The 13,469-nt window shown below is 52.2% G+C and overlaps 1 protein-coding gene across 2 annotated transcripts in view; it reads left to right on the plus strand.

The window, feature by feature from the left end:
- The window catches only part of ATXN7L1 (ataxin 7 like 1), a 530,170-nt gene that overhangs the window by 487,010 nt on the left and 29,691 nt on the right, over positions 1 to 13,469 (plus strand). The gene's annotated exons all lie outside the window — the stretch shown is intronic.

Consider the following 13,469-nt stretch of genomic DNA (forward strand, 5'->3'; position numbering starts at 1 on the left):
ATATTGGTCAATAGGTAATGTGCCAGCAGGAACCGGGTACTCTATTTCATATTGAAGAAATTCTTGAGTCTGCAGGTTAGGGTCAAATATGTAATCCACATCAGTGGCCGTCAAAGACGTAGCCCATTGTATCCACCGCGGGTGTAAAGCTTTCGAATTAGGAACACTCGCTTTTGTAACAGCCTCCAAGGCCGGAATTGGGGAAACGACAATAATGCGTTGGCCCTGGGCTAGCGGTCTTTCTTTGATCACAGCCATCTGTACTGCAGTGAGAATTTTCTCAGTCTGTGCAAAACTTTGTTCTGCAGCAGAATACAAGTGGGACTTGTATGCTATCGGGACTGTCTCCCCTTCATTAAAGGTGACATACGTAAATCCAACAGCCCCAGGAATCACCCTGATGACGAAATGAGTTTTATTGTCCCGCGTGTGTAAATGTTTAACCGCTAAGAGATCATTCTGCAGCTCTCGCAGTATGTGTGTATGCTCAATCGTCCAAAATCTACTTGAAAAATTCGGGCGAATCAGTTCATATAAGGGTTTTATACGTGTAGCATAATCAGGAATGTAAGTTCTGCCAAAATTCAGAAACCCCAACAAAGACTGGAGCTTCCGAACCGTATTAGGAGGCTGCAGTAAAGCTAATTTCTCCAAAAAATGTGGCGCCAGGCTCTTGCCCTCACTCGATAACTCATATCCCAGGAAAATAACACTGAGGAAGGCAATCTTCGATTTCTTAAAATTAAACTTATAACCAATATCAGCAAAACCCACAACAATGCGCGATACGCGACTGAGATGTTGTAGAATCTCATCGTCCGTCAAATAAATGTCATCAACATATGATAACGCCTCAGGGTCCAACTCGTGCAGAAGTTCAGTCACACGAGCCGAGAACAGTCCTGGGCTATTCTTATACCCCTGAGGTAAACGACAAAACTTTTTCTGAGAGCCAAACGCACTGAAACCGGTATAGTCCCGACTTTCGGGTGCTATATTCTGGCAGAAAAATCCATTCGAGATATCCAAGGTTGTTTTGTATTTTTTACGCACTATATTATTCATAAGCGCAGCGCTATGTGAATTCTGTATAGCATATGTGCGTGTATGACTATTCAAATGTCTGTAATCCACCACTATCCTATAGGAATGGTCCGGTTTAGCAACCGGAAATAAGGGATTATTCATCGGCGAGACACAAGGCTCAATCACACCTTGGTACTCCAATTGTGTAAGAATTTTCCGAACCGATGCCCTTGCTTCAAATTTAATAGGATATTGCGGCTGTGGCTGAGGTTCTCCTTTAATGGGAATGACATGATAAGGTGATTGTTTATCCCACCCCACATTATTTCTATATAGGGCGGGGGCTTGTGCTAGAGCCCATGATTTACCATATGACTCCGCTAGTTCTCTCGGAACAAGTGGTGAAAAGGAAGGCGCAATAACCTCCTCCCCAACTGGACAGTCGCGAACAAAGTCAGGTGGCCAATCTTGGTCGGCCAACAGGACATCATATGATTTCACCATATGGTCCCAAAAGATGGCGTGTACAACGCGGTCAATGTCCCCTTCTAATCGTAGAGTCACAAGATATACTTGATCAGGATCAGAGACTCGCATATCCGCCGTCTCGACTTGTATGAAGTCATCAGTTGCTTTCGCCTCCAGATGCTCTAGAAGACTCCGGCGAACTATTGTGACCTCTGCTGCGCTGTCTAACTGCGCTAACGCCCATGTCTTGTTCGTCAAGAGAACTCTCTTCTTGAGCGGCATGTCTAACTGAGACTGCTGCCACTTTCTTCTTTTTAAACTGCTGTTTTTGTTGCAGCGGTTTCTCTTCTTGTTTAATAGAAACCTCCGCTGAGCGTTGTGAATCCTGTATCGGTTTCACGTACTCCGTCCTCCGCTCTGACCGCCCACCTCTCTCACTTCTTTTCTCCGAGGAGTCCTGAAAGGAACGAGATTGGCGCGTATCAATATATTGATATCTATCAGGCGTCTTCAAAGTATCCCTATTCCTGAGATTATACTTATTTTGTGGGGTCTCCGGTTGCGGAGACTGCCCACCATCTTTCTTAGGTGTTTGCTGTTTCTTATCCCAGCGCTTTTTCGCACCCTCAGGTTGCTGTTGCTTAGAATTATCCTTATTATTTTTACCCTGCAATTGTGGTTTCTGCGGTCGAGCCCCTAGGCTATCACGACCAATACTAGAATATGTTTCAGCTATTATTCTCGGAAGTTCCCGCTCCTGATTAATCTGCGGAACGTCCCGAAGACGCATTCGCACTGCTAGTGCTACAGCCTCCCCCTTGAGATTACTCAAAATAATAGAAGAAACCGCATCAAAATTACCCATCAATTGCATGCCTAAATCCAAGGCAGGGGCAGCCCCATATTCATCCTGAATTTGTTTAAGCACCTCCGGCAAATTAGCCAAAGTCGGTGTACCGTGTGCTGTAGTATAGAGAGCGGCAAACACCGTGCCCCAAGTATTACAAAGATCCACCGTAGGAACCATCCCATACGGCAAACACATCGTCAAAATTCTATGCTTATCCTGAGGTCCCGTATGGGGAAATACTGCTTCCAGCGTATTCATTTTTTGCGCCAGCCAAAATGGAGTCTCCTCACGTTTAGCCGGTACCTTGCCCATTACAGAGTGTACAGTGGCCGGATTTATTCCCGGCACCACCGCATGTGGATGAGCTGGAGCAGCACGCGCTGCATTAGTATTTAATGTCTGCATCACAAACTGAACTAATCGTCTGTACGTTGCAGTTAATTCCACATATAAACGACGCACTTCAGCCACTGCCACATTTGCCACTCCAGGATATGGTGTATATGTAGCCAATAAAGGCCAGGTCGGACCATCATTACTCAACGGACCTAACCGTACTGGTGTTACTGAATGTGGGAGGGCGCCATCAAGCCAATTATGGTGTTCTTTATAAGATAAAGGTATTTCTAAGTATGCATAAGCCCTGTATTGTCCAGGGACATTCGCAACAGTATATTCGTGAAAAGTATTTGTACCCCCATCAGCTGCTGGAAATACGACCCAAGAATAAAAAAGTTCTGTTCTATAGGCTGCATGGGCGTCCACCACAAAAGTGACCAGACCCCCCTGGACCGTCAGTCCATGTGCTATCAGATGACCCGTGAGCGGAAATCGCATATTAAGCGGTATATTTACTACAACTGGATTCGCCATTAGTATAACAATAATAGCTCTAGGACAGAGAAGGCACACCAATATCGGGGTATTTCCTTTCAAAGTTCAAGCTTGAACAACCAACCACTAAGTAATAGGATGTACCCAACCTGTGGTGGCGGAAACCCTCAGCCCCACGGACGTCTCCGCATACGGAACCGAGGAGTCAAAATATATACGAGACCGAGAGAGTCAGTCGGACCCAAACATTAGAGCCAGACCAAACGTTGGCGGCGCCATGTCGCGTGGGCTCTCATTATCCTAAATGAGACTACTGGATTTCTAGGCAGCAGGATCGATAACGGTGTGGGGGACTGAGTCTGACCCACGTGTAAGGAACTCTGTCACCCTAAATCCGGTTGTTGCTCCGGCTAACTAGCAGTGCCTCATTTCTCCCATGGGGAAGAAATGATTGGGCAGCCGAGCGCATGACATCTTTGGAACTTCTCAGGGAAGTCGTGGTCACTCAGATCCAAACCAACTCTCTCATTCACTATATGGTCTCATATACAAATGACAAAGACAGTATAAGTTTTATATAATGTTTTAATAAAACGACTGTATTTTAGATATTAAGGCGTGAGCCGCAATAACCAGAACAATACAACATAGTAGGATTGATATAGTAACCAGGAGAGTAAAACATAGAAATAAAGCTATCATAATTCCTAACCGTTTCTACTCTCCCTCTGCTTGTTCTATTTAGAGCACAGCATGTTAAGCTTTCAGCTTGCCTTTCTGTATCACTAGGGAGACGGACACACTCATACCTGAGCAATGGCCTGTGATCTGGTTCAGCATCTGCAACGAGGCAGGCAGCGTCTAGTTGTGGTTCCCTGGTCGGAATCTCCCTCTGCATGTATTGGGACAAGGAAGTGATTTTATAACTAACATGTCATCGTGATCACAAAATGTTCCTACGCAGGAATGGCAAGTCTAGACTCCTACCACGTCTATCAGCAATGTACCAGACTGTATCCTTGACTAAAGCACAGAGTGAATATGTTATGAAGAACTCCAGTGCTGAAGTAGGCAAAACAGTGTGATATGAATAAAAAACAACACCGTAGAACTGGCTATTCTGTAAAATAACAGTACAAAGCCTAATAGAAAGCATTTAGAGTAAAGTGCACAGAGGCTCTAAGCTGTTAGCAAATGAATAAAATATATTTAGGGCAAAGTGCACAGAGGCCTAAGGCCTGAAGCTAATGCGCAAAATATACGTAAAACTGACCACACTACAGTGCTCTGTCTGGCCAGCCCGTAAAGGGGGGACTTTTGTCATAATAATTACATAAGCACATGACTCTGGCGGTCCCAATTATGGCACCTTTGGCGCTTTGGAGCATTGTGGGCGGTGTCCTCCCTTCGTTTGAGCTGGGAGGTGTGCTTCAGCCCAGCCTTCCTCCCCCGAGTCCAGGTGCAGAGTGTTGTGCGCAGCTGAAGCCCGAGTCCCAATTATGGTGCCTTTGGCACTTCGGAGCGTTGTGGGCAGTGTCCTCCCGCCGTTTGAGCTGGGAGGTGTGCGTCAGCCGAGCCTTCCGCCCCCGAGTCCAGGTGCAGACTGATGTGAAAGATTCCTTCCCTGTTGTTTTATTTGGAGATTGGGTTTTGCTGTGGTTAGACCTTTTTGGCTAGCTCTCTGACACTGGTGATTTTCTGTCACCAGAAAAAAGGAGTCATGCTCCGATTCGGATGACAACCCTACTCCTGTTCCTCCGACTCAGCCACCTCAGCCAAGGAGTCCTTGGTGTGGCAACTTTTTTAAATGAGGCCTGCTGGGATAAAAGTATCAGCAAAATATGTCATATGTAAAATATGCAAAAAGGAGTTCAGCAGGGGCAGCAGGAACAAGCAATACAGCATGAGTACCACTGGCATATGGTGACATTTGAGGGCTGTGCACCATCAACGTCTTGCTCAGGCTGAGTTATGCAATGCTGCAGAGCTTGATAACAACCAGAGGGCATCTTTTCAACCTTGTACATTGTGCCTGCCCAGGTACTTAACACTCAAGCAGATAACAAACCTGCTTTTTTTTAACAAAGTCCTTTTTTGCTGAATCAAAATCAAATCAAATCAAATCATTAACATTTATAAAGCGCGCTACTCACCCGTGCGGGTCTCAAGGCGCTAGGGGGGAAAGGGGGGGTTATCGCTGCTCGAACAGCCAAGTCTTTAGGAGTCTCCGGAAAGCGGAGTGGTCCTGGGTGGTCCTGAGGCTGGTGGGGAGGGAGTTCCAGGTCTTGGCCGCCAGGAAGGAGAAAGATCTCCCACCCGCCGTGGAGCGGCGGGTGCGAGGGACGGCAGCAAGTGCGAGGCCAGCGGAGCGGAGGGGGCGGGTGGGGACGTAGAAGCTGAGGCGTCTGTTGAGGTATTCCGGTCCCTTGTTGTGGAGGGCTTTGTGTGCGTGGGTGAGAAGACGGAAGGTGATCCTTTTGCTGACTGGGAGCCAATGCAGGTGTCTCAGGTGTGCGGAGATGTGGCTGTTGCGGGGTACGTCGAGGATGAGGCGGGCCGAGGCGTTTTGGATGCGTTGCAGGCGGTTTTGGAGTTTGGCGGTGGTCCCGGCGTAGAGGGTGTTGCCGTAGTCCAGGCGACTCGTGACAAGGGCGTGGGTCACGGTTTTTCTGGTGTCGGCGGGGATCCAGCGGAAGATCTTGCGGAGCATGCGGAGAGTGAGGAAGCAGGCGGAGGACACGGCGTTGACTTGCTTGGTCATGGTGAGAAGAGGGTCCAAGATGAAGCCGAGGTTGCGGGCGTGGTCTGCGGGGGTCGGTGCGGTGCCGAGGGCCGTGGGCCACCAGGAGTCGTCCCAGGCGGACGGGGTGTTGCCGAGGATGAGGACTTCCGTTTTTTCAGAGTTCAGCTTTAGGCGGCTGAGCCTCATCCAATCTGCGACGTCCTTCATACCCTCTTGTAGGTTGGTCTTGGCGCTGGCGGGGTCCTTGGTGAGGGAGAGTACAAGTTGGGTGTCGTCGGCGTAGGAGGTGATGATGATGTCGTGCTTGCGTACGATGTCGGCGAGGGGGCTCATGTAGACATTGAAGAGTGTCGGGCTGAGCGATGAGCCTTGAGGTACGCCGCAGATGATCTTGGTGGGTTCTGAGCGAAACGGAGGGAGGTAAACTCTTTGGGAGCGGTTAGCGAGGAAGGAGGCGATCCAGTCCAGGGCCTGGCCTTGGATCCCGGTGGAGCGTAGGCGGGTGATTAGGGTGCGGTGACAGACGGTGTCAAAGGCAGCCGAGAGGTCGAGGAGAATGAGGGCGACTGTTTCACCGTTGTCCATCAGGGTTCTGATGTCGTCTGTGACTGAGATGAGGGCGGTTTCCGTGCTGTGGTTGGTTCGGAATCCGGTTTGTGAAGGGTCGAGCAGGTTGTTGTCTTCCAGGAAGGTGGTCAGCTGTTTGTTGACGGTCTTTTCTATTACCTTGGCTGGGAAAGGTAGAAGAGAGATGGGGCGGAAGTTTTTCAGGTCGCTTGGGTCAGCCGTAGGTTTCTTTAGTAGGGCGTTGACTTCAGCGTGCTTCCAGCATTCGGGGAAGGTAGCAGAAGAAAAAGAAGAGTTGATGACGGTCTGGAGGTGCGGGGCGATGATGTCGTCGGCTTTGTTAAAGATGAAGTGCGGGCAGGGGTCCGAAGGGGCGCCGGAGTGGATAGAGTTCATGATGGATTTGGTTTCTTCCGTGTTGATGTGGGTCCAGTTGTTGAGGGTGATGTCCGGGGAAGCGGGTTCAGTGGTGTGTGGTTGGGTCTGGTGTCCGAAGCTGTCGTGGAGGTCGCTGATCTTGCGATGGAAGAAAGTGGCGAGGGATTCGCACAAATCCTGTGAGGGCGTGACGGCGTTGGCGCTGGCGCTGGGGTTGGAGAACTCTTTGACGATGCTGAAGAGTTCTCTGCTGTTGTGGCTGTTTTTGTCTAGTCTGTCGGTGAAAAAGTTCCTTTTGGCAGTGCGGATCAGGTGGTGGTGTTCGCGTGTAGCGTTCTTGAGGGCGGTCATGTTGTCCGCGGTGTGGTCCTTGCGCCAGGCCTTCTCAAGGGCACGACAAGCTTTCTTTGATTCTTTGAGGGTGTCAGAGAACCAGAGAGGTTTTTTGGTGTTGGTCTGTCGATGCGTGCGTTTGAGGGGAGCAAGGTTGTCAGCGCAGTTGGAGATCCAGTTTGTGAGGTTGAGAGCTGCGTCGTTGGGGTCGGTGGTGAGGGTGGGTTGGTTGGCGGCGAGAGCGGAGAAGAGTTGCTCTTCAGGGATCTTGTTCCACTGTCGACGAGGGGTGGGTTGAGTGCGGAGGTGGGAGGTCTCGCGTCGGAATGTGAAGTGGACGCAGCTGTGGTCGGTCCAGTGTAGGGCAGAGGTGTGGCTGAAGAAGACGTGTTTGCTGGCGGAGAAGATAGGGTCGAGCGTGTGTCCGGCGATGTGGGTGGCGGTGTTCACCAGTTGTTTGAGGCCGAGGTTGGCGAGGTTGTCGAGCAGGGTGGTGGTGTTGGGGTCGTTGTTTTGTTCCAGATGGAAGTTGAGGTCGCCTAGGAGGATGTAGTCCGGTGAGGCGAGGGCGTGCGGGGAGATGAAGTCGGCGATGGCGTCGCTGAAAGAGGCGCGAGGTCCGGGAGGACGGTAGACGAGGGATCCTCTGAGGGTGGTCCTTGGGTCGGTGCGAATCTGAAAATGCAGGTGTTCAGCGGCGAGGGGGGGGTCTTCGGTGGAGGTGGTGACGCTGATGGAGTCTTTGAAGATGATGGCGACACCTCCTCCTACTTGGTTGGTGCGGTCTTTTCTGGAGATCTTGTAGCCTTCGGGGATGGCGGTAGCGATGTCTGGAGCAGAGGAGGCGTTCATCCATGTCTCCGTGATGAAGGCGACGTCCGGGGCTGTGGAGTCCAGGAGGTCCCAAAGTTCAACGGCGTGCTTGTGGACGGAACGAGCGTTGATCAGGATGCACTTGAGGTGGTTAATGGCGCGTGGGCTTGTGGTCGTGGTAGTTGCGTGGTGGAAGATGCGTTTGCAGGAGTTGCAGGCGAAGGGTCCATGGGTGCGTTTGGGGTGAGCTAGGAAGCAGGTTTTGGAGCGCCCTGGGTTGAGAGCGTGGAGGGTGGTAGGGTCGTAGCGGATCAGCGGGGCTTGGGGGAGCTGGGGACCAGGGGTCGTGGCGCTGGGCGCGGGCCAGGCGCGGACGGGCGCAGACGGGCTTGCCTCTGGCGCGCCTCCGGCGCGCTAGCGGCGTGCCCGCTGCGCTGTCGCGCAGCGGCCGCCATAAGAGGTAGGAGGGGGGGGAGGGGTCAGCTGGGGGCGAATGGGAGCTGGGGGGCGGGGGCGTGCAGGAGGTCGCGGCGGGAAAGCGCGAGGGAGGGGGGGGACAGGTAGAGTGAGAGGAGCTGGGGGAGGGGGTTTAGGGTGGAGGAGGGTGAGTGTTAGGAGGTTTGGAGATTAGGGAGAGAGATAGGAGTAGGGTTGTGAAGATAGGGGAGGGGGGGTTGTAGAGGTGGGTGAGGGAGAGAGGTAGAGTGAGAGGATAGGGAGATAGGTAGTAGAGGGGGTGGCGGAGGGGGGGAGAGATAGAGAAAATAGATAGAGAAGTCGATAGATAGGGAAATAGATAGACAGATAGGTAGGTAGGAGGAGGTGGAGAGTGGGGGAGTTAGATAGTGAGATAGGGAGCTAGAGAGATAGGAAGATAGGAGGAGTGAGGGAGGTGGATAGCGAACGGGTTAGCTAGGGGTGAGAGAGGGGGAGGCGAGTGAGGGAGGGGGATGAGGAAGGAGCAGGAGGGCAGGCTCGGGGGAAGAAGACGGAGGAGGTAGAAGAGCCGAAGACAGGAGAACAGAAGACAGAAGAACAGAAGACAGAAGAACAGAAGACCGGAAGAGCAGAAGACCAGAAGAACAGAAGAACAGAAGATCGGAAGAGCAGAAGAACAGAGAAGAACAGAGAAGAACCGAGAAGAAGAACACAGAAGCACCGAGAAGAACAGAGAAGAAGAACACAGAAGACCGGAAGAACACAGAAGAACAGAAGGGAAGAACAGAAGAACAGAAGAGAAGAACAGAAGAACACAGAAGAAGATTGCAGAGGGGGAGCGAGGAGGAAGAGACAGAGAGGAGGAAAAGAAGCAGGAGAGAAGGTGAGTGGCGCGGGGCAGGGCGAGGGGCTGGGAGGAGGGGGGTACTTACAGTTAGGTGGGTCTCAGGAACACAGGAACTCGGGAACTTGGAGGAGCTGCAGCGGCAGTCGGAGCGACCTACCCTTGGGTCAAGGGTCGCTACCACTGTCGCGCAGCGGCCGCCATAAGAGGTAGGAGGGGGGGGGAGGGGTCAGCTGGGGGCGAATGGGAGCTGGGGGTCGGGGGCGTGCAGGAGGTCGCGGTGGGAAAGCGCGAGGGAGGGGGGGGGACAGGTAGAGTGAGAGGAGCTGGGGGAGGGGGTTTAGGGTGGAGGAGGGTGAGTGTTAGGAGGTTTGGAGATTAGGGAGAGAGATAGGAGTAGGGTTGTGAAGATAGGGGAGGGGGGGTTGTAGAGGTGGGTGAGGGAGAGAGGTAGAGTGAGAGGATAGGGAGATAGGTAGTAGAGGGGGTGGCGGGAGGGGGGGAGAGATAGAGAAAATAGATAGAGAAGTCGATAGATAGGGAAATAGATAGATAGACAGATAGGTAGGTAGGAGGAGGTGGAGAGTGGGGGAGTTAGATAGTGAGATAGGGAGCTAGAGAGATAGGAAGATAGGAGGAGTGAGGGAGGTGGATAGCGAACGGGTTAGCTAGGGGTGAGAGAGGGGGAGGCGAGTGAGGGAGGGGGATGAGGAAGGAGCAGGAGGGCAGGCTCGGGGGAAGAAGACGGAGGAGGTAGAAGAGCCGAAGACAGGAGAACAGAAGACAGAAGAACAGAAGACAGAAGAACAGAAGACCGGAAGAGCAGAAGACCAGAAGAACAGAAGAACAGAAGAACAGAAGAGCAGAAGAACAGAGAAGAACAGAGAAGAACAGAGAAGAACAGAGAAGAACCGAGAAGAAGAACACAGAAGCACCGAGAAGAACAGAGAAGAAGAACACAGAAGACCGGAAGAACACAGAAGAACAGAAGGGAAGAACAGAAGAACAGAAGAGAAGAACAGAAGAACACAGAAGAAGATTGCAGAGGGGGAGCGAGGAGGAAGAGACAGAGAGGAGGAAAAGAAGCAGGAGCAGGAGAGAAGGTGAGTGGCGCGGGGCAGGGCGAGGGGCTGGGAGGAGGGGGGTACTTACAGTTAGGTGGGTCTCAGGAACACAGGAACTCGGGAACTTGGAGGAGCTGCAGCGGCAGGGGGAGCGACCTACCCGTGGGTCAAGGGTCGCTACCACTGTCGCGCAGCGGCCGCCATAAGAGGTAGGAGGGGGGGGGAGGGGTCAGCTGGGGGCGAATGGGAGCTGGGGGGCGGGGGCGTGCAGGAGGTCGCGGCGGGAAAGCGCGAGGGAGGGGGGGGACAGGTAGAGTGAGAGGAGCTGGGGGAGGGGGTTTAGGGTGGAGGAGGGTGAGTGTTAGGAGGTTTGGAGATTAGGGAGAGAGATAGGAGTAGGGTTGTGAAGATAGGGGAGGGGGGGTTGTAGAGGTGGGTGAGGGAGAGAGGTAGAGTGAGAGGATAGGGAGATAGGTAGTAGAGGGGGTGGCGGGAGGGGGGGAGAGATAGAGAAAATAGATAGAGAAGTCGATAGATAGGGAAATAGATAGATAGACAGATAGGTAGGTAGGAGGAGGTGGAGAGTGGGGGAGTTAGATAGTGAGATAGGGAGCTAGAGAGATAGGAAGATAGGAGGAGTGAGGGAGGTGGATAGCGAACGGGTTAGCTAGGGGTGAGAGAGGGGGAGGCGAGTGAGGGAGGGGGATGAGGAAGGAGCAGGAGGGCAGGCTCGGGGGAAGAAGACGGAGGAGGTAGAAGAGCCGAAGACAGGAGAACAGAAGACAGAAGAACAGAAGACAGAAGAACAGGGCGCGGGGCAGGGCGAGGGGCTGGGAGGAGGGGGGTACTTACAGTTAGGTGGGTCTCAGGAACACAGGAACTCGGGAACTTGGAGGAGCTGCAGCGGCAGGGGGAGCGACCTACCCTTGGGTCAAGGGTCGCTCTGAGTATGCAAGCAAATCATTTTGTCTTCTGAGACATGCAGGGTTGCACAAGACAAGCTTGTCCAAGATCATAAGTGCCCACCTAGGTAGTAGTTTCATTTTTTAATACTTTTTTTCTTCTGTTTTTCTCCACTATGTTTTGAAGGAGATGTTTTTTTTTTTTTACTTTCAGTTTGTTTTTGTTTTATCCTTTTTTCAAAGAATACAGACAAGTTACAAATGTTAAAAAACACATTTAAAAAAAAATGTTACTTAAAAAAGTTCTTTCCCGAGCTACCCCATACTTTCACTATGTATGTTGTTTGTGCTATGTTACCCTTTTTGTCTTCTTGATGACTCTGGTGAGACACCTGCGAGAGCCATGATGCTCTCATACAAAGCATTTGTGACTCTCACAAGAGGCTTACAATATCCAGGTGCACAGTCCACTGCAAGAGGGCAGGATTTGCTCCTTTATGCTTGCTAGCATCTTGTGAGAGCGTACTTCCATAATGGAATTTGTAATTTCATTGAACATATCTTAGTCTAATATGTATAATTTATATGCACCAGATTTTTGCTACACCTCTTTTTTTGGTATGATCCCTGCAAGACTTTCATAAGATCATAAAGTTACTTTAGAGGAAGAATTTCTATTTTTCTTTATTACAATACTTATCTCTTACAATCCCCATTAGTAGACTATGGGGAGAGACGGGCCTCTCCACTGAGACCTTAAATGAAGAGAACTAGTGTGTAGATTAGGATATGCATCTTTATTCACACCTTTCCCCAGGCTCAGTAGCATGCATATTTGGGTGGGGCAGGTACTCACCTCACATGTAAGACCTCACTGTTCCATACTAAGTATAACAAAAACTATCCTTACCACTGACACCTCTCCCATGGTGAATAACTATATATATTAGGGTGTGGAGGGAGGAGCCAAGATGGCGACCGGGATGGACGGCTAGCGCAAGCGCTCCATCCCGGACCCACCGTAAATATCCTGTAGGGCGCCCCCGGGGTGACGGGGGTGTAGAGTCGCCCTCGACGAACCGGTGAGAATCGACGGAGCCCGGCGCCACCGAGCTTGGAACCACCAACCAGTGTCCTCCCCCTCTGCTCGAGAGTCGGCGCGCAGGGTATCCGCCATTTCGGGGCCAAGAGAAGGTATGTAAGGCGTCCGGAACCCCGGGACCCGAGTGCTTGGCTCGCAGGGCCGAGAAGCCTCCTCAGTACTGTTGATGCCCACTACCCACTGTCAAGCGCGACGCGCCGGGATCGGGCGGCGATCCCCGCCCAGACCCCTGTTGGGCGGTCGCTAGAGTGTGAGCGGCCGGCGAGGATCCCAGAGTGCCTCGGGAGGAGACACACAGAATTGCCTACCTGCAGCACGGCGCGCAGGCGGATGCCTCGTGTCCCGCTCTCTTCTCGACGCAGCACATGGCGGTAAGATGGGGCCTGATGTGACTACTGCGGCCCGCTAGTCACGGAAGAAACACTGCGGCTGAACCTGCGCTCCTCCCTCGCCCCCTTCCCCCCCGCTTTTGGCCTACACCTGCGGATCATCTACCCCAGCGCCGGCCTCGGCCCTGCTGGGTGCTGGAATCGGGGCCCCACAGGGAATGGATTTGCTCAAAAGGGGAACAAGCGCCTACATCGACCACCCTCAGCCAAACTAGACTAGACACTCTTCTCCTGAATCGGCGGCCTCTGGACTTTGCATGCCCCCCCCCCCCACTGAAGCCCACAGATATTCCAACTCGGACCCACAGGCGCTCCCGCCCTCATCGGATACGGTGCGCCAGCCGGGGTCGCTATCATCCTGGAGGGGCGGCGGCATCGCTGGGTGATAATTAATTAGGGAAAATGGTGAAGCGCGTGTGGTAGTTCCAGGGTAAATCAACTGGGACCGCTCGGCTGATTTGCGGGATCCCCACAACACTTCGTGAACAAGTTGGGATAAGGCTAAAGAAACCAAGTACATGAACCAGGACCGATTATAATCCATCCCCCGGCACGAAACCCATCAACAGGGGCCCACACACTGGATCAGTATAGAGGGGCAGCTCATAAACCCCCCCCCCCCGAACGAACACAATGGCGGGCAGGCTTAAATCAGCCAAGAATCAAGACCGATCTAAGCATGGCCCGGCGCTCACCGATCAGCAGATAAACCCGACCC

Source organism: Pleurodeles waltl, chromosome 4_1 (assembly GCF_031143425.1).
Source record: "Pleurodeles waltl isolate 20211129_DDA chromosome 4_1, aPleWal1.hap1.20221129, whole genome shotgun sequence".
NCBI classification, from domain to species: domain Eukaryota; kingdom Metazoa; phylum Chordata; class Amphibia; order Caudata; family Salamandridae; genus Pleurodeles; species Pleurodeles waltl.